Genomic DNA, 22,327 nt, shown 5'->3' on the forward strand with positions numbered 1-22,327 from the left:
AGATGTATCGAGACACAGGAATGGGTATGTTTGATCCTGCAAAACGGTAATTCATTAAAATTGTGGGGGCTGCGTTCGCGCCTGGTCCACAAAATATGAAAATAAAAAATTTGAAAATTAACAAAAAAACCTTTACAAGTGTTTTCGATATAGATGTACATAAGACTACTTTGATGAGTATGTTTTAACTTAAATAGGGATGGTATAATTAAATTATGGGGTCTGCGTGCGCGCCTGGCCTCCATAGAATGGAAATAGGCACAAACTTTAATAAATTCTTTTCCTATCTATCTGCGTAAGTATACTTTGATAATTTCGTTTCAGTTTGAAGAAATATGGTATAATAAAATTATCGGGTGTTCGTTCGCGCTTGACCTTCATAGCATGGAAATATGTCACAAAGTTTAACAAGGTTTTTTAATATAGATCCACAGAATATTGTGATAAGTGTTTCAGTGTGAACAAGTATGGTATAATAAATGATGGGGTTTATCCATTTTATTTTGACTTTCATCATATTTTGCTTTGGTTTTGATATCCCCGAATTCGAAGCTACGAAGCTATCTCTTTATAACTCTTGCTTTTCATAACCTATCATACTTTAATAAATCAGAGTCCATTTTCTGTAGTCTGTTTTAGAACCCAGTCAACGACGGGTATTTTTGCTAATATATATATATATATATATATATATATATATATATATATACAGTGATGATCATATTTATTGGCACGGTAAAATAAAAGTTAAATTTTGTCTAATAAATTCTAAAAAAGGGATTAAATTAAAGAAAATAACAAAGTATATTATGTATTTTTAACTGGCCTTTCCGATGCAGCAATCGGATTTTAGAAAAAATAAATAACAAAGGAACAACAAACATAATTGCAAAAAACCCTTGTTCAAAATTATTGGCACGATTTATTTAATAATCAATTGTATAGCCTTTAGCCTTGATTACCTTCCTCAGTCGCTTTTCATAGTTTACAACCAAGTTATTGCACTCTTCAGTAGTAATTTTAGCCCACTCTTCCTGACAATAATCCTCCAATTGAATAAGATTCTTAGGCTTCCTTTGCATTACCCTCAATTTTAATGTTCTCCATTGGGTAACGTCGTTATATATATATTGTTAGATCACCAAAGTTAAGCAACGATAAATCTGGGGAACAGGTAGATGACTTTCCGGAATACATGACGTTTTATGTATTGGGCCGAGACATATATATTTCCAGGTTAGTACCTGGTTGAACGTTTAAGACCAATAGGCAAGATGCGCTCTCAGTTTTCGTTAAGACCTTATCTAGGAGATGAAGTTTTCTACTCTAAAACCGGAAGTCTGTTCTGCCTTATGGTAATCATGTGCAACAACTGAGTTTAGCTGTCGTTCCACAGCGAGTACTTGGTTCTACACAAAGTGTTCACCACTCTAAAACAAATCATCTCTGTTATTATCAACTTCTTTATCCGAACCGGATACGTTTGGGGTTAGATGGGAGGTTCCATGTATATGGGGTAATTCCAAAAGTAAGGCTGCTTACATTTTAACTCAAACAATTATATGTTGAATACTTACGAAGACGGGAGTAGTACCATTAAATCTAGGGGCTATTTATTGCGCCAGAATTTATTTTTCTACATAGTCACCACGATTCTAAATGCACGTTCCCCAGTCTCGTTTGATGCTTCGGTTGTAAAAGTCCAGGGCACGCTTTATCACTCACGTATTTGTAGTCATTCTGAAATCGACGAACTTATCACCTAACTCTGTTGAGCACACACTCCATCAGTTTCTTAAACGTTGAACAGGTATCAGCGAATGTTGATCAGTTCAATTTTTTTCTGCTTGAGAGAATTCAATGACACATCTCTACGTACATAACAGGGGTTGTTTCGTAGAGTCTCACACCGTTAAGATCTGTAACAGAGAGATGAATCTTTCAGATCATGAATGCATGAATACAGTCATCGTAACAATGCAATTTGCAATACTCTCTGGTCTATTCGGATGGAATAAAAAATAGAAAGCATTATTTCGGAACGTCTTTCGTAAAAAAAATATTGTATAATTTAAAGGGGTTTAATACTATATTGCGGTTTTTCGATCGATTTATTGCTGCGTTGAACCGTTGTTCTTTTCATTCATCTTTAATGAATTGCGATTTTTTTTGAAAACATTATACTGTAACAGTAGCAGCAGCCGCATGACATGTTCGCAAATGACCGAGCCAATGCATGAAGTGACGTCACAACGAAGGAAGAAAAGGGAAAGAATAAAGCAAGAAAAAAATCATCCACGTGACGAGGACCGGAAAAGCGGGCGAGTTGCCAGCCCGTGGCGTGAGAGACTTTTAAGCCCGTGTCGAGACGGCGGGATCTTGTGAAGTACATTTCAAACAAAACGAACTGTTTTAAAAAGATGAAATGTGTTGTTAAAAATGCTATAAGTCAATACCTTTTATTTCTACTAAAAAAGTCGAGTTGAATTTCTTTCCTTTTTTTTCTGCGACTGTCTCATATACAACGTGTGGTTCCCTGTTAAAATGTAACGCAAGGTTACAATACGAGGGTGAAGCTCTGTGTATGTGTAAAATAAGTTATAGTCACCGTTTGTCTCACGAAGTTCCAGACTAAAGCACATATATATTGGTTGACTTTCATGTCAAGCGCATTTGTTTTTGTTTTACAAAAACATGTACGACTTCCTGCCTTTAATTTTGTTAAGTACTTCTATATAAATAATTTTGTTAAGTAACTCTATATAAATAACTCATAGAAAGTTGTAATTAAAATCATTGCGCCTTGAGATAGCAGGGATATATGCTCTGATAATGTTTAACATTTCAGTAGAACTAAGTGCTTGAGGAGTGATGTCGTTGTGAAAAAAAGCGTGAAGAAGAAGGAGAAGAAGAAGGAGAAGAAGAAAGGGATAGGAGAAGAAATATAAGATTAAGAAGAAGGTACTTGCAGAATTTTTAATTTTGATTTCAAATGATGTATTTTCAAATAAGTTTTCGTTGAAATACCTTTACTTTATATATTATTTTATAAACATTTTTTTCGTTGAAATACCTTTACTTTATATATTATTTTATAAACATTTTTTTCGTTGAAATACCTTTACTTTATATATTATTTTATAAACATTTTTTTCGTTGAAATACCTTTACTTTATATATTATTTTATAAAACATTTTTCTCGCATGTTCAATCTAATCGTCTAAATGCTTTTTTCCATATTGTATTCAAGGTTTGGAAAAGACATAGTCAAAAATATCATGACTTCTTTTTCAGAACGTGTAATGCAAGATGTAAAAAAGAAAATTCGCCGTTATAAAGTGTAACCTTCCCTTCTTTTACGCAACAAGAAGGACCCGTTTCTCGATAAGGACCTGACGCGATTAAAAGTGGGTTCTTTACGCTCAGCTCTGTGGTTTGACGCCGACGAAGCTCCACGACACTTCCCGGACCCAGAGATGCACCAAAAGGTCATGGTAACTGTTTGGTGGTCTGCGACCAGTCTCATACATTACAGTTTTTTAATGCAGGCGAAATGAAAGTACTAGCGAAAAATTGATTGAAATGCAACAAAAACTTCAACAACACCTACCAACAATAGTCAACCGAAAAGGCCCAATCCTTCTCCATTACAATGTCCGAGCGCACGTTGCCAAACTGACCTTGCAGAAGGTGAACGAATTGGGCTACGAAACTCTGCTATACTCCTACCTTTCAACTATCACCTTTTCAGGCAACTTTCTGTGTGAGAACTGATTAAAATCCTAAGCGATATCAAAAATGTCATCAGCAACTTCATCGTTTCCAGAACACAGGATTTTTACGTTACTGATATAAATACATTTGTTGTGCGTTGGCTAATGTGTGTTGATTGTGATGGTGCTTATTTTGATTAATACATCTTTGATTCAGCCGAGATATCCTCATCTGATTTTAAAAAGTAAAAGCCTTTTTGTCAACCTGATAGAAAGAAGAAGAAGAAGAAGAAGAAGAAGAAGAAGAAGAAGAAGAAGAAGAAATAGAGAGAGCAAAAAAGAAAGACGGAAGAATGGGAAAATAGAAAGAGAAGAAGAAGAATAAGAAGAAGAAGAAGAAGAAGAAGAAGAAGAAATTAAAAAAAAGAAGAGAAGAAGGGTTATAATAAAACAAATAGAGGGGAGATGATGAAAAGAGAAAATATAGAAAGAGAGCAGGAGAGGAAATAGAAATAAAGAGAGGAAGAAGAAGGGATAGAAGAAGAAATAAAGAGGTAGGAAAAGAAGATGAAATAGAGAGAGTAAGAGAAGAAAAGAAATGTAGAGCGACAGGCAAGAAGAAAAATGGAGAGAGAGAGAGAGAGTGCAAAAGAAGGAAAACGGAACAGAGAGGCAGAGAAAAGGAAGGTGAAAAAGAAATCTAAAGAAGGAAAAGAAGAAAAAGAAGAAAAAATAGAGAGGAAAACGAAAATAAAACAGAATATATATGAGAAAGATAACAAACTCCAAAAAGAGAAAGAGGAAGAAAAGGAATGTGTTGAACGAAGGATCTGAATAAGAAGAGAAGGAATATATATATATATATATATATATATATATATATATATATATATATACATACATACTCGTTAGCAAAAACATGGGCCTAACAAATTTTATACATTTTATTGCACTAAAAGCTACATTGAACAACCAATAATTGAACTAATCAACTTAAACGAGACTAATACAACAGAACAAGACATTTCCTTTAATAAATTCTTAGGATAGAATCGCATTTCCTTTTGATGTCTTTAATAAGATCAATCCTTTTAGATATGCTCTCAACCAAAGTGGACCACTGTGAAGTTCGGTCAATGCACGAGATATTATGGGTCAAATATTCTCGATTTGGTTTAAAATATCACATCAATTGAATCATCAGAAAACGAATTTTCTTGTGACTTTAGCAGTGTGTGCAGGGGCATTATCATGTTGAAAAGTAATCTTCTGGGATATTCCCAGCTTCTGGATTCTTAGTTACAACCCTGTTTTAAACATTCGAATGTATTCCTTTGCATTGATTGACTTCTCACATCTAATAAGTTCGCCAATTCCTGCTACAGTAAAAGTTCCTCATACCATTACCTCTCTATTCCCGTGTTTAACTGTCGTTTTATGCAACTTGGTGAGACTCATGTTCCAGTTCTTAGATTGCACCGTTCAGGAGCATCAGGAGCATCACTAACAAGACAAAATCTTGATTCATCTAACCGAAAAACATTCCTAAACCAGTCTGTATCTTTCTTGCCAAAACACGAGAAAAATCCTTTATATAATTGATGTTCTTCTTAGATAAAAATGGCTTCTTTGTACGCCTTTTAGAAGAAAATCCCATTTCTTTCATTCCTCTAGATATTGTATATCAAGAAAGAGTATTTCCAGCCCCTGTTTTTAATTCTTTGTATAGTAAACATAAGGTTTTTTTCAATCCTTACAAAGCAGTTAATTTAAGCCTGCGGTTGTCCTTCAAAGTGGATGCTCTAGGGCGACCAAATCCAGATTTCCCTTTTACCAAGCGTTCGACCTCGAAGCTTTGACCAATTCGCTTCACTAAGGAAAAAAGATGTTTTCATATTTTCTTTTCTTAAAATATCAAAAATCTGCTTGTAAGTCATTTTGGACTGCCTTAATCCTTCAATTCAGTTTTTTAAATCCTCGCCAAGATATGGTCTTAACATTTAAAGGATTAATTTTTTCACTTATCATTATTTGCTATAATTATAATGATCTACAAAATAGAAATTTTCAGTTAAAATTAACAAAAATTCATGGAAAAATATTGAAAATTCGATTTCTTCCTTCTTTCACTCTTGGCCCTTTCTTTTTGCTCATGAGTGTATATATATATTTTTTATTTATAGTATTCTGAATTTTACTGGGTTTATAAAATTGGAAATTCAGTAATCGTTCATATACCAATAATTTTTAAGCTAAAAAAAGATTACTTAAACTGTAAGCTACAAAATTATCATATTTCATAATTGAGCATTCATATATTGTTTTAACAAAAACCAAGACATCAAGGAATGGATTGATAGCAACAAATAGTGCATTTCATCGTTAGTTACAATTGTTTCAAGACTATTCGGACAAATTCAAACATTATGTCGTTTGAAAATTTTCACAAAAAAAGGCTTTCGTCAGACTTATTGAATAAAAAGCATTTTAACAATAAAACATTATGGAAACCATTTCCTTTATAAGGAAAAGAAAACAAGCGAAAATATTTTACCTATATCTCATTCTTGCAAAGTTTATATATATATATATATATATATATATATATATATATAAATAAATATGTATATATATATATATATATACAGAGAGAGAGAGAGAGAGAGGGTATAGGAATGAGAAATAGCCAGAAAGAAAGTGGAAAAGTCTGTGAGGAAAAGGACAAAAACTAAGTAGAAGAGGAATAAGAGGAAGAAGAAGAAAAAGAAAAGAGAACAAATTACAAAACGAGCAAGAAAAAAGAAAGTAGAAAATACAGAAAATGTAGAAAAAGAAAAACAACAACAACAATAACAACAACAATAACAACAACAACAATAACAACAATAATAACAACAACAACAATAACAACAACAACAATAACAATAACGACAACAATAACAACCAAAATAACAACAACAATAACAACAATAATAACAACAAAAATGACAACAACAACAATAACAACAGCAGCAAAAACAACAATAACAACAACAATAAGAACAATAATAACAACAACAATAACAACAACAACAATACTAACAACAACAATAATAACAGCAGCAACAACAACAATAACAACAACAATAACAACAACAACAGCAACAACAACAATAAAAACAACAACAATAACAACAACGACAATAACAACAACATCAATAATAATAACAACAAGAATAACAACAATAAGAACAACAGCAACAACAATAACAACAACAATAAGAACAACAGCAACAACAACAATAACAACAACAATAACAACAACAGCAATAACACCAATAATAACAGCAATAACAACAATAACAACATCAACAATAACAACAACAACAACAATAACAACAACAATAACATCAACAACATCAACAATAACAACAATAACAACAATAACAACAGCAACAACAACAATAACAACAAAAACAATAACAACAAAAACAATAACAACAATAACAACAACAAGGAAAAGAAGTATTCAGTAATAAAAACTTGTTTTTATGCGACTGATATCTGATATTGTTTATCATTGAAATGGTGGTTCTACGCTACCTCTTGGGTTTTTGTATATTCCATAACAAGCTGGGAGACCCAACGTTGCCTGGGATATAGGTCATGGAACTGCATTCACTGGCAAAAGATCTAGTTAATTTGCATACTCTTTTAAACATTGATTTTAATTAAATCCCTATTATTATTTTTTTCGGTTTTCTCCTGGGATGATCATCTTTTGTTAAATATTACATGTAACTAGATTCATACAGATATCTATATGATTTATATATGCGTAATATTTGCGAAAAGGTTATAGTAAACACAAACCTCATTCTATATATATTTATGTATGCGTATATGTATTTGTTCAAAAAAATTTTGGTTTTGTTCTACAGACATGAAACTTCATATATGGAGTTATCGAATCTATGTAATTCATTATAATAGGGTTTTAGCCGGGGAAGATCGGTACAAAATTTGCTAGGTGAAAGTCAAACAACGGCATTACGAATATGCATGCGTAAAATAGTAGCTTATCGTTCATGTTTAAATTGTTAGCCTTGCAGCAAAAATGTCTTTATAGTCATTAACGTAAAAGGAAAAAAATAAATCGTTAGCTAAACGTTTTGGTTTCGATTCTCGGTGGTAATTTTTTTTTTTTTACTTTTTAAATTATTACTATATATTGAGTCCAATAATATAATAATAAATACGAAATCTGCATTAATCAAAATATCATATTTAAGCGTATTTCACGATCGGGCAATGCCGGGAGGCCTACTTGTATATATATATATATATATATATATATATATATATATATATATATATATATATATATATATATAGGCAATTGATGCCTTTTTCTATCTCTCTCTTTCTCTCTCTCCTGCTCGTTCAGATAGATAGATAGAAAAAAGCACGAATCTCTCTCTTAGTCATCTAGTTACCTCTATTAGCATTTAACATATATGTTCATTCAACTATTCTCTAATATGCATTCCTCCCCCCCTCTCTCTCTCTCTCTCTATCTATCTATCTATCTTTCTTTCTTTCTATCTTACTATGTATATCTTTATCTCTTTCTCTCTCTCCCTCTCTCTCACGGTCCTGAATATGACCTAAAACTATATCCGATGGTGAGGGCCCCAGCTTGCAGGCCTTAGGGAGTGTGGAGCCACCCTTTAATTGCCATTGCTCCCAGGTCCACTCTAACCCGGAGTGGTAGCACCTGTTAGGGTCCCAACTATGGGTTAAATAGATTACGACTTAAAAAACAAATATTCTATAATAAAAAAAATCGTTCTTCAAACTCACCAGATTCGGCATTAAATAACCTGAAAAGGGTTGATATGCCGTAAAACAAAACAACCAACCAACCATCTCTCTCTCCCTCTCTCTCTATCTCTCTCTCTCTCTCTCTCTATATATATATATATCTTTCTCTCTTTTTCTCTTACTATGTATATCTGTATCTCTCTCTCTCTCTCTCTCTCTCTCTCGCAATCTATCTATCAATCAATCTATCTAGGCACATAAGGTACATTTGTGCGAATTTATTTTTTAAGTCTGCCTGATCGTTTTGATGTCCAAAGGAAACGCACTCACGCATACACATACACATACAATGTGCCTTTACACACACACACATATATATATAAATATATATAGAGAGAAACAGACAGACAGACAGACAGAGACATAGAGAGAGATAGAGAGAGATAGAAATAGATAGATAGATAGATAGATAGATAGATAGATAGATAGATAGATAGATAGATAGATAGATAGATTCAGCCAGATTCACCCATGAGTCGTAGATGACGAAACATGTGTCAGTGGATAATTAGATTTTAAGAATAATATATATATATATTTATATATATATATATTTTTTTTTCTTTACCTTTCTAAACTATCCATTTCCTTAAGTTCTATACATAATTTATGATTTTTCTCATTAAATTTTAACCGAATTTACACTAACAAAAATTGAAAATAATGTCACGAAACACAATGAAACCTTGTTTATTTTGAAGTCGTTGTTTAAAGAATGGCAGAAAGGTTGATGAGGTGAAATCTGGAACATTTTTTAGCATTTTCATGATATTTTGGTCTTTGATATTTTGAAATGTTTTATTGACGATTCAGAACATACGAGGTTTATTAATTTTTTTTTAATTTTTAGGTGAGACTTGGCGGCCATTTTCCTTCAATCGCTCGGTTATGGTTTGGTGTAATTAAACGTTTGCATCGGTAGGCACGAGTTTGGATTTGGACGTACGTTTTATTTTAGATACGTTAAATTATTCAATCCTTTTGCATTGTGTGCAGCCGATTGCCGTAAATGTTAGCTCGTGCTAGACCGGCTGCTGACATAAACCGCCGGAATATTTCGAGTGCTGATTAAGATAATCAGTCAATGAACAAACCCGCTTAGCCAATAAAAATTGAAGCAAACGATTTTGATTAAATTGGAAGAAAAATATTCGTTTTCAATCACACATAAATTTAATAGGTGCAACCGTAACCCTAACACCGCAAAAATTAGTTTATAATGACACATAAATTCCAACCCTTAACCCTAAAAAAATATGTTTCTATTTATTAAAACATAAAAATAAGACAATACTGATTCCTGAAACATGGTAGGTTTTTTTTTTCATATTTTATTCCATTGTTTTTCTATTTTTAAAAAGTGTTTTTCATTATAATTAGTATCCGATAAATGTTGTTATTTTTTGTTTCCTGACGTTTTAAAAGTTGATCGGTGCTCGACATATTCCGGTGGTTTTCTTCAGCTACCGGTCGGGTCCGAACAGACATCACGAAAATTAGGTTGGCAACATGTAAAAAAAGAAATTGTTCTTATAAGAGGTTATGTCGGTCGGTCGGTCTGTCGGTCGGTCTTTTCGATAAATTTATCTGTAGTCTAGAAGAAGAAGAAGAAGAAGAAGGAGGAGGAGGAGGAGGAGGAGGTGGAGGAGGAGGGAGAGGGGAATAGGTAGACAAAAGAATAGACCAAGATAAAAAAAGATTTAAAAAATAAATAAATGAAAGAAGACGAGACGAATTCAAAGATCAAGAAGAAAACAAAAGAGAAAGTACAAAGAGAATGCAAGGACTAGGGGGAAGAAGAAGAAGAAGGAGAAGAAGAAGAAGAAGAAGAAGAAGAAGAAGAAGAAGAAGAAGAAGAAGAAGAAGAAGAAGAAGAAGAAGAGGGAAGGGGATGGGTAGGAGGAGAAGAAAACAGAGAATAGGAAAGGAAAGAGAAGCAAGAAGTATAGGTAGAAAAAGAAGAACCCTAATTGCGAGAGAGAGAGAGAGAGAAAGAGAGAGCGAGAAAAGATAAAAAAGAAGAAGGAAGAAAACGAAAAGAAAGAAAAGATAAGAAGAAGAAAAAGAGAAGATAGAGATGAAGCGCAGTACAGTTAAGATAAGAGGAGAGGGTGCAAGAATTAGAGAAAGACAAATGTTAGAAAGAAAACGAGGAGAAAGAAGATGAAGAAACAGACAAATGACGAAAAGAAACAGATTTTTTTTTTTTTAATTCTAATTACTAATTATAAGCAGGAGGGGAAGACGAAGAAAAAGGCAATGAAGAGGCAGAAAGCGGTAAAAACAATGACAATTAGAAGAATCGTCAAAAGAAGAAAAAAAAACAATACCAACAATAAAAAGAAAAAAGAAGAAATAATAGAAAGAAAGGAATGCTCATTAATCAAATTAGGCAAAAAAAAAAATTCGCCTTGCACAACGTGCAAATATCCTTCTCAAAGCATCCTTGCATTTCTACAAAATGATCTGTCCGCCGGCATGGTCGTCACGCTTAAATGTAAAATAGCATCGTCCTTGCTTAACACGTATATTGAAAGCGCAATTCTAATTTTAGATATATCTACGCATCTCTCTAAAAAAAACATAATAATAATTGTTACGCATGTGTTCCAAATGATATTTATATTCCTAAACGAGAATCTAGAAAGGACATATCTCATAATAGATGCGAATTAACATCCCTGTCATACTCTCCCTCCTTCGGTTGCTTTGTTACTCTTGAGTGAATAAATATTTTGCATCTCACACAATTTTATTTTTTATTTTTTTATCGCCCGGTCACTTTAACCAATCAGGTGCCACTGTTATATAAATCGGACATCAAATTATTAATGTTTTATAATCTATAAGATAATCCGCTATTATTTAAAAGGACCTTTGTGGGTCCGAGTCCGTTTCCTATGGATTCCTAAACGGCCCGGTCGATGTTTTTTTTTTTAACACAAATATTTTTTATGTGCCTTACAGTCTTTTCAGATAGGTTTTTATCGGAAAGTCTTCGATAGTGTCGAAAATCGATAATCCAAAAAATCTAAGGAAAAAAGGAACATATGATTTAAAGTTAACGCTTTATACAGCCTAACATCATAAGTGCATTTTGGAAGTTTTACGACCACACAAGCAGAAAGGCCCGACATATAAAATCAGCAGTAGACTCTCTGATATGAGAAGGGCGGGTTCGAAATTAATGTTTCTGTATAGAGCACAATTGCATCATGATACTTGACTTTTTCATTTTAAACTTTAATTCAAGTCATTATCGCCGCACAAGTAGAAAACCCGGCATATAAAATCAACAGTGTGTTCTTTGATATGACACGGGGTCGGTCAGAATGAATGTATCTATTTAGAGCACTTAACATTTGCCTTTTAAACTTTAATTTCAGCCATTATATAGAATTATTATTTATAAAATCAACAGTAAGTTCTCTACAGTGCAATTTAGGCTAGAATGCATACTAAACTAAGTAACTTCGAGGAGAATTAAAAAAATAAGCGATTTCAGATATGCCAATGACAATAAAATATGAGAAGGTGAAAGGTTTATTGATCTTTATTCATACCCGGGCAACGTCAGGTATCCCTTCTACTACATAATAATACTACTTACTATATAATTACTCTGAAAAAAAAACATGATAAACTTTATCTACATTCATCAGTTGTTGCAGCCATTTTGAAAATTTCTTGTGAAATTTGCAAAATTCTATTTGCTAGATGATGTACATCTGCTTCTATATAAAAGGGCATTGTGTGTATGTGTGCATCTGTATGTGTGTATATGTATGTGTATGCGTATGTGCATCTGTGTATATGTGTATACTTATGTATATGTATGTGTGGATATGTGTATGTGTACGTGTATGTGTGTATACATATGTATGTATATGTATGTGTGGATGTGTACGTGTATATGTGTATGTGTGTATGTGCATGTGTGTATATGCATGTGTGAATGTGTATGTGTGAATGTGTGTATGTTTATGTGTATGTGTGTATGTGTATGTGTATGTGTGTATGTGTGTTTTTGTGTAGGTATATGCGTGTATATGTGTGTATGTGTGTATATGTGCGTATGGGTGTGTGTATGTGTGTGTATGTGTGTATGTGTGAATACGTGCGTATATGTGCGTGTGTGTATGTGTGCGAGTATTCCTTTCCTATGGACGTTATGAAACTGCTGGGCCGATAAGGGTCGAAAACCGATAATCCAATTAAAGAAGGAACTGTCCGATTTTAATCCAAGTTAACGCCCATATACAGCCTGACATTACAAGTTCATTTTAAAAGTTTTATCACTACACAAACAGAAGTGCCAGGCGTATAAAATTAGCAGTAGATTATGCGATAAGACAGGGGTGCATTCGAAATGAATGTTTCTGTTTAGAGCACCATTGAACTAGGATACTTGACTTTTGCGTTTCTTAATTTAATTCAATCTATTATATAAATATAATTATAAAAAATAGCAGTAGATTCTCTGCAAAACTATTGTGGACTAAGTAACTGCAGAGAGGCATGTGAAGCGTCTTCCCCGTGCACCGTGATGGGACTCAACTAGATCAGGCAATCAATCGATTTAATTATAAATGGGCGATTTCACCGATCTCGACGACAATAAAAATGTTTTGACACTGTCCACACACCTAAACTCAAATTGTTTATACAAAGAGCATCGCTTCATACGCTAATGGTAAGTTGTATATCACTTTCCAATATGCTGGCCTAAGATAGGGAGCATTATAGTCAACCACATGTTTTCACGACTCATCAGTGCGGCTAGACAAGAAACTACCTCAAGCCAGGATCGAACCCCGATCGCACAAACGCCAGTCGGAGCTTATATATCTATAATATGAAGCTGAACGTCTGTGTGTGTCTGGTAACGAATAGGCTCCTATATAGTTGACTATTATAGAAAACTGATCACATATAATGATAGAAGATGTATCGAGACACAGAAATGGGTATATTGATCTGGCATAATGATGATTGATTAAAATTCTGGGGTCTGTGTACGCAAAGTATGGAAATAAAAAATTTAAAAAATTAAAAAAAAAAATGTTTACAAGTGTTTTTGATATAGATGTACATAATAATATTTTGATAGGTATGTTTTTGCTTAAATAGAGATGGTATAATAACATTGTGGGGTCTGCGTCGCGTCTGGCCTCCATAGAATGGAAATAGACACAAACTTTAATAAAGACTTTTAATATCTATCTGCGTAAGTATACTTTGATAATTATGTTTCAGTTTGAAGAAATATGGTATAATAAAATGATGGAGTGTTCATTCGAGCCTGATCTCCATAGAATGGAAATATGTCACAAAGTTTAACAAGGTTTTAATATAGATCCACAGAATATTGTGATAAGTGTTTCAGTGTGAACAGGTATGGTATAATAAATTATGGGGTTTATCTATTTTATTTTTACTTTAATCACATTTTGCTTTGGTTTTGATACCCCCAAATTCGAAGCTATCTCTGTACGACCCTTCCTTTTCATAACCTATCATACTTTCATAAATCAGAGTCCATTTTTTGTAGGCTGCTTTTGAACCTAGTCAACAATGGGTACTTTTGCTAGTATATATATATATATATATATATATATATATATATATATATATATACATATATATATATATATATATATATGAATCGCACAGGTAAGAAATTCATTTTTATAGTATGAAATTGCAATTAAGAATAGGAAATTGGATCTTGTTGTCTTGTTCCTAAGATTAAGGGTGGTGGTGTTTGATCAACACTGTTGGGGAGCCATGATGTAATATACTGTTTTGTTTTTAAATCCCCGAAACAGTGTTTCATGGTAAACAACTGATGATCCCTTGAAAAATAAATTATTGGTATTATAGTAAATTCGAGAGCGAGTTGATGCAATGATTGCAGGTGATTAAATGACTTACTGACTAGATGATTTTCTTACGAATGATAGAAAAATATTTTTTTGTATAGTTTTAAAGGTTAAAAACCTCAAAGACTATATATATGTGTGTGTGTGTGTGTGTGTGTGTGTGTGTGTGTGTGTGTGTGTGTGTGTGTGTGTGTGTGTGTGTGTGCCCTGGGAGTTTACGATTTAAAGGTTGAAATAGCATTTATAAACGCAAGATTTAAACGAACATATTCGAAGAATATCCGTTCTTACTTTAGAAATGCGGAACCGTTTTAATTAGAACCCGTTTTATTTTTATGTTAACAATAAAAGACAAGGAAACGTGCATGAGAGTTAGGAAGATTCAAGATCAGAATCTCTATTGAGATTTCAAATGTGATGGCTTATTACGGATTTGCGAATAGTTCCTAGCAGTATCTACCCTCTACATGAAACTAAAAATTATCACATATCTACTACAAGATCGGTATCATTGTGAAGCTCTACCCTTTGGACGACAAATATTAAATAATTGGCTAAAAACATTAATTCCGTCACCAGCAACTGGGCACGTTTCTAGAGAGATGAGTAACTTTTTCGCCGATATTGTCGAAAGTCGTCCTTTCTTGTCGATTGACTAGCCCTTACTTAAAACTTCGCCACTTCCGGTTTTGCGATGGACGCAACAGCCTCCGTGATACGGGTTCGAGCCTGCCTGTCTACTACCACTTATTTATTTATTTTGCTTAACACACACCTCACAAACACCCGGGTAACGCCGGACACCCAGACAAGTAATAATTAAAGGATAGTCACTAAGAAGAAAAAAACGTGACACACAAAATTACACACACGCTATCGTATCAATATATAGATTTTAAGCTCAAATAATCTTAATCCCTTGTGGGCCACACTATCGAAATCCATCCTTAGTGTAAAATAAACTACTCTATTCAGAGAATTATCCTTTGTCTTCCAAAAACAGATCAGCCCTCGTATCCATCTGCCCACACACTACACCAAGTGTAATCACACTTTCGACTAAAATAACGATGTCGGTTTTCTTTCTTCTTTCACAAGTTCACAAATTTGTTCTCTGCTGTATACTTTTTCTTTCTTTTTTCACAACTGATTCCCCGCTGTATAATTTTTCTTGTATACATAATTGATTATGTATACTGAACAAGACGAGAAGTAAATAAATAATTTATCTATTTTGTTCGTGTATATTTAAAACAAAAGGTTAGAAATACAAAGAGATCTGAAGGTGTTCCGAAAGAAATTAACATAAAAAGAACGCTAAAATTGGTGGAAAAAAAAACAGTATTTGAATTCGTAATTATTAAAAGACAAAATGCCACCTCGCATCGTTTGGGGAAACTTTTTTTATTTATTTATTTATTTATTTTATTTTATTTTATTTCTTTTTTGTGCACAAGTTCATGGAGCATGTTTCGTTTATCGTATTACGCTTGGCATAAAGGTTATATTGTTTTATAACCGGAGTCGGAGTCGGAGTCGAAGTCGGAAGGAGTCGGAGATTTTAACTGGAGTCAGAGTTGAAGTCGGAATCGGATTTCTAAGAGTACAAGGAGTACGAGTCGGAATTTTTTATCCGAGTTGAATGAATTTATTTTTTTACATGGTTTTCCTATTTGGTTTTACCAGTTTTTTATTACATTTTCTACCAGTTTTTTATTACATTTTCTACCAGTTTTTTATTACATTTTCTACCAGTTTTTTATTACATTTTGCCACTTTGATGTATGGGGGCTACTATCAGGTTATATTGTTTTATAACAAGTCAGAATAGCAGGGTTTAAAACTCGGTGGATTAATACCAAAAAGCTTAAAAAATTATACTAGATTCCTTGTAAAAACATCGATGTGATTAATACTTTGTGGCCCACACATTCAATCAAAATAATTGCACAGTATAGTAAAATAACGTTTACTTTTAATTTATTCATACTAATGATATTGTAAGGTCTCCGTTTGCGATTGACATTTCTAATAAGAAAATCCGTTATACTTCTTATTTATTCCTTTTTATAAAAAATAGGAAAATAAACTCTTTTTTAAATATTGGATCCATTTTTTAATTAGCTTGTTCAAGCTAGAGATGAAGCATCCTACCGAATGCCAAACATTCACTCTATAACGCAGATATTCCAACCGAGAGATCTTTTTTAAGATTCTATGCAATATTATAAAGATTAACTCTCTTTGAAATATTGTATTCATTGTTTTTTTTTTTTAATTTTCTTATCAGTTTGTTCAAAGATGGAGCATCCTGCTGGATGCCAAACATTCACCTGCTAACTCAGGTATTCTAACCTACGACGGTCGCAAGTTGAAAGTCGACAGCTCTAACCATCTGACCACAAATCGGTGCTGTAAATATTTCTCCTCGAGTGTGTATTAAATCCACGCCCGTCCGTCGCAGACAGTGCTCAAACCATCATTTGTTTACAAAAAAATAAACAGTGTGTTTCGCTTTCTGTTGAATTAAAAAGTCGGTCAATTTAGCTCTTATGCGTAGATCATCGTATAACGATTTGATCACTGTCTGTCTGACGTAATGAACATTTAAATTAAAATGTTTAAAATTCAACGCTATTTCACATGATTAATGGTAGCCGAATGGATACGGCCTCCGCTAATCGAGCCAGAGATGTCTCGTGTCGCGGGGTTCGAATCGTTCGACTGGTAGTAATCGTGACACCCTGCACTGAAGAATCCCGAAAGGATGAAACACTAGTGTCTGTAGGTATTTAATTATTATAGTAAAAAAATAATTATATATATATATATATATTCAGAAATTGATTGAAACCTTGAATTGAATTTTGAAACTGATATATGAAAAACACATTTTACCCGATTTGATATAACCAAAGATTTGCTGGATATCCAATCAAACTAAAGAAAAACTGTGGAAATATGTGTATATTGGATTGTTACCAGCTTCCTTGGATTTATTACAATACGCGTTGGATATTTTATCTGCCGAATATCAAGAACTTCCATGACTGGATTTAACATGCACTTTCAATTTGAAGTTCAATATTCTTTTTTGCAGCATCAATATACAATTTCCCTTATTCTATGTGGCTAAAATGATTTAAAAACTTTAAAAACATTTAATTTAATTTTCTATGTTTATTAGCAAATCACATGCAAACCTTTTATAATATTTGCTAATATTTTTCCTCCGAGGAGATGTATAAACATCGAAAGCTCATGGGTTAAGGAAATATATTTTACTATACTGTATTCTTTTTTCTTTTTTTTTTACACGAGGGTCACCACTTATCAAGGCCCGGAGGCCACTAAGGGATAAGAGTTATTGCGTGTACAGTAATCAATGAGATAGTATTATAGTAATCATTAGTATTGGAGATTTGATAGAGAGTTTTACTTAAGGGGGCGGTTTGTCAGGAATTTGTTTATGCTGGACTTGAAGACATCCAAGTTGTAGTCAGGTGGGAAACAGGCGAACCGAGAGATTTCCACAATCGCGCACTTCTGAGAAAGAAGCTCTGCTCATGGAATCTGCGTTTGGATTTAGGCGCAGATAAAGAGTGGGGAAAATTATTGACAGTAGTTTCAGCCAGTCGGGTGTTTCTCGTGAAAGATTAGCAAGGGGGGACAAGAGATTGGAGCTCAGACGAGCACTTGCCATGGAAATAACGATAAAACAAAGACAGGCTCGCAACGTCTCTTCTGTGGGAGAGAGGCTGCAGGGAAGAGAAAAGGGCATCCCCCACCAAACCACGAAGTCTATTTTGTACTCTATCGAGGTAGGATAGGCTGTTTTTAGTAGCTCCTGCCCAGATATTGTAGCAGTACTCCATCCTTGGAGGTACTTGGCTTTTATACAGATAGAGAATTGCATCAGTAGTGAGATATCTTCTGGAGCGGTAGAAGGATACCGCCATTTTCCCAGCGTCCCCGGCAACAGATTTGATGTACGCGTATATTCTTTGTCTTGCATAAAATAAAATTTCTATATTTGAAATTGAACTTTTTCAAATCACAAATTTTAGATTCCTAAATTGTGATATATATATATATATATAAGTCAATGTGTCTGTATGTCTGTACGTGTTTCTGTCTGTGTGTCTGTGTACATTTCCCGACGCAATAACTCTGTCAATTTTCAGTCTACATACGCGTAATTTGATATACAGGGTATTGAGATTTGGGAAAATCTTTATGATCGGTTTTCGGCCAGGAATTTGGCTGTTAAGTGGTCAAAGTTCAACGATTTTACCTTTGAGAACTCTACCAAACTCCTCCGCCAATTTTGGGTATAAACATTTAAATTTTGGATATAGGTTCTTGGATATGGATCTAACTTAATAACTGTATTCGAGCACAAAACAATAAAGTTTAAGGGGTAAAAATAGGAGTCAACTTTTTACAAAAATTTACCTCTGCAGTTTCTACCAAATTACTCAGACAATTTCTGGTATAAACATTCAAAATTTGATATGAAGGGTATTCAGAAATAGGGCAAGTTTTTTAATCGGTTTGGGTCGAAAGTTTTTAGTTACCAATATATATATATGTATGTATGTATGTATGTATGTATGTATGTATGTATGTATGCTTGCCAAAAACTTTCGACAGAGGCGAGGGATTTTACCAAGATCAGCATCGTTTTAGAGTTCGACCTTTCAGACGACAAATATCGAAAACTTGGCTAAAAACATTAATACCTTCACCTTCAACTGGGCACGTTTCTACAGGGCGGGGTCGCTTTCTTCGCCGATATTTTTTAAAGTCATCCTCTCCTTTCGATTGTGTAGCCTTAATTTAAACGTAAGTCAGTTCCGGTTTGGCGGTGGTCGTAACAGCAAAGCCGTCAGGTTCCCCCCCCCCCTCCCTGTTCTTTTCCTCCTTCGCCGTACGGGTTCGAGCCTGCCTTCCTACTACCACTTTTTTAATTTTTGCTCCACATACACATCCAAACACCCAGGCAACGCATGGCTGAAATGTTAGTATATATATATATATATATATATATATATATATATATATATATATATATATATATATATATATATATATATATATAAGATTCCCAGAGAAGACCCCTCGTGCTGAGATGATTAAGTACTCACCGAAGGTTGAAAACAAGTAAAAACATAGCTGCCCGTAATGTTGAACGCAACGTGTAGTCGTGGAAGGCAAGTCTTTAACTTCTGACTCCTTACTTGTTTACTAAGTATTTTAAAGTTATTGATTATTTACCTAAACTTTTATTTCGTGCTCTTAATTGTCTGATACTTCTCCACTCTTTTGAAACTTTCAAATTATCATTCCTTGTATGTTTTAAATTGATGTAAGTATATGGTTCATATACTGAAATAACTGGAACGTTTCTAAATATCGATTTCATCGGGCGGGTTACTTCACCTCCAAGATTACGTCCTGTGTCTGCTTAGCATAATAAACATAAATCCTTATAATCCTGAATCCTACCCTAATTCCTGTGTATCCGAATGTATTCTAAAACGGTTTTCGTGTATGTTAGATCATGTCTTTTGTTTTAACTGGACAAAAACTAATTGCTTTCTTTCCAAGTAGATATGAAATCATATATATCGCACTTTGCATGTCCCATGGGAGAAAGAATTTATCTTCCGGTTCTTAATCTTAGAAGGCATAAATTTAAAAATCGAGACTAAGCATCTATACTTATCTATATTAGTAGAAATGCATAATCAATAATGTATACCTATATTTTATAGATTATCCACAAGAGGAATACATATTAGCCATAGTTCGAACTTATACCGAAAGTTATATTTAGTAGAACTCTATATTTTCCCCTCAGATGAGCAAAAGTACTATATGAAAACTAAAATCTGACGTTTGAGGGGCATTTTAAACCGTACCTTAATCCCTTATATTATACTATTTTCCAATATATTAATTAATCCACAAACCATATTTAATCTTTGTTTAACTCTAGTAGATATCAGCATTTAACTTACACCCCTTATTCATACATACCACAGGCCTACCAATCATAACGTATAAATAACCACATCTTCTAATCTTAATTTTATTTGAGGAGTGTAACTTCATAGAAGATACTAACTGCTTTAGATGTTAATCTGATTAATCCGTAGATATATATCTGGTTTGAAACCAGGCGTGAGGTTAACTATTTCCATGCTTATCGACCCGCAGATCTCGTCACGTCATCCATCTAGGAGAATGAAAACTCCGATGTTAAACTTGTGCCACCGACCTCATTTTCCTGGCACCAAACGGGGAAGGGAGGCCTCATTAATCCTGGTCGAAAACCTTCCTAGAACTGGTGACCCCATCAAATCACCGGTTTGTAAACCTAAACTGCTTAATAAATAGGTAGGCTCTGCCTATCGCCAAGCTTTCATGCTCTTTCTTGGCCTATATGCCAGAAGCAGGTACGGTCAAAGGGACTCATTAGGAATGCTCAATGCTTGGTCTTGTTTCCTAAATATGGCTATGAACGCTGTTCCTCACACCTAAAACTGGGTATCTTCCACCTGGTTGTTTATCATGTACGCTTATGTCATTGGACTGAGCCACTCTTGTCTGATAGGTTTGAAGGTATCGATTCGACAGTTTTTCTGGCTGCTGTATTCCGATTGACAGTACAGGAACCCTAACTTTTTGGTAGCGCAAAGAGCAGTTGCTCTATCATCAGTTGTATAATATAGGGATAGTTGTAGTGCCACGTGGCATATAGAAAGGGTCCCTGAACTCATCTACGGTGGAGATTCCCGAAGCCAAATTCCTGTGAACAAGGGGTCATCTGATGGTCTATTTGTGTTGCATAATGGTGATAATACACAGCCACTTTCCATAACATTCCTCAACCTAAACATAAACAACAAAAATGGCTACTCAATATCAGACACACACTCAAACAACGATTCGCCTCTTTCCTTGGCGCTTGTATTTACAAATACCCGTGGACTTAGAACTTTTGCACCGATTTTCCTCGGCTGAAACACAAATATAAAGTTTAGCGTGGGTTCGAATGCTCAATATATTAAGTTCTATGTCTGTAGACAAAAACTGACAGAGGAGTTTGGTAGACAAATGTTTTTAATTAAGTATATATACGCATACATAAATATATATAGAAAGAGGTTTGTGTTTACTATAACTTTTTTACGTACATATTACGCAACTATAAATCATGTAGAATATCTGCATGAATATAATTACACGTAATAGTCAACTAAAGATGAGCATTACATAAGAAAAGCCCCCCCCCCAAAAAAAAAAACTAATAGGGGATTAATTAAAATGAAGACTTAAGAGAATATGCAAATTGGCAAGGATTTCTGCAGATGAATGCAATTCCACGACCCATATATAACAAAGTTGTATTTTCTTTTTAAATAAGTAGAAAAAAAGTCATATATATATATATAGTCATCCACATACAGTACTGTTTCGCTGTTTCACAGCTCATCAGTGCGGCTAGACAGGCAACTACCTCAAGCCAGGATTGAAACCCGACCGTTTGTACGGCAGTCAAGGCTCCTAACCATTACGCTATTGGCGGCTGCTTGAACGAGTAGTGAGTTTAACGATGTTTTGATATCGTCTGAAATACCTCCGCTCGATTTGTTTATGGCGATTAAGCTACACTGAATATTCCGCGTTACATCTACTCTAGGACTCTTCGGAAGCCTGAAGAGTCCTGGAGTGGATGAAACGCGGAATATTCAGTGTAGCTTAATCGCCATCTATATATTTTATAACTTACTAACTAGCTCTACCTACCTATTGGGCACTTTTGAAGTAAACACTTAGCAAGTAAAGTTTACGTATAAATT

The sequence above is a fragment of the Euprymna scolopes genome, chromosome 26 (genome assembly GCF_053919585.1).
Source record: "Euprymna scolopes isolate OS-2025 chromosome 26, ASM5391958v1, whole genome shotgun sequence".
Taxonomy (NCBI): domain Eukaryota; kingdom Metazoa; phylum Mollusca; class Cephalopoda; order Sepiida; family Sepiolidae; genus Euprymna; species Euprymna scolopes.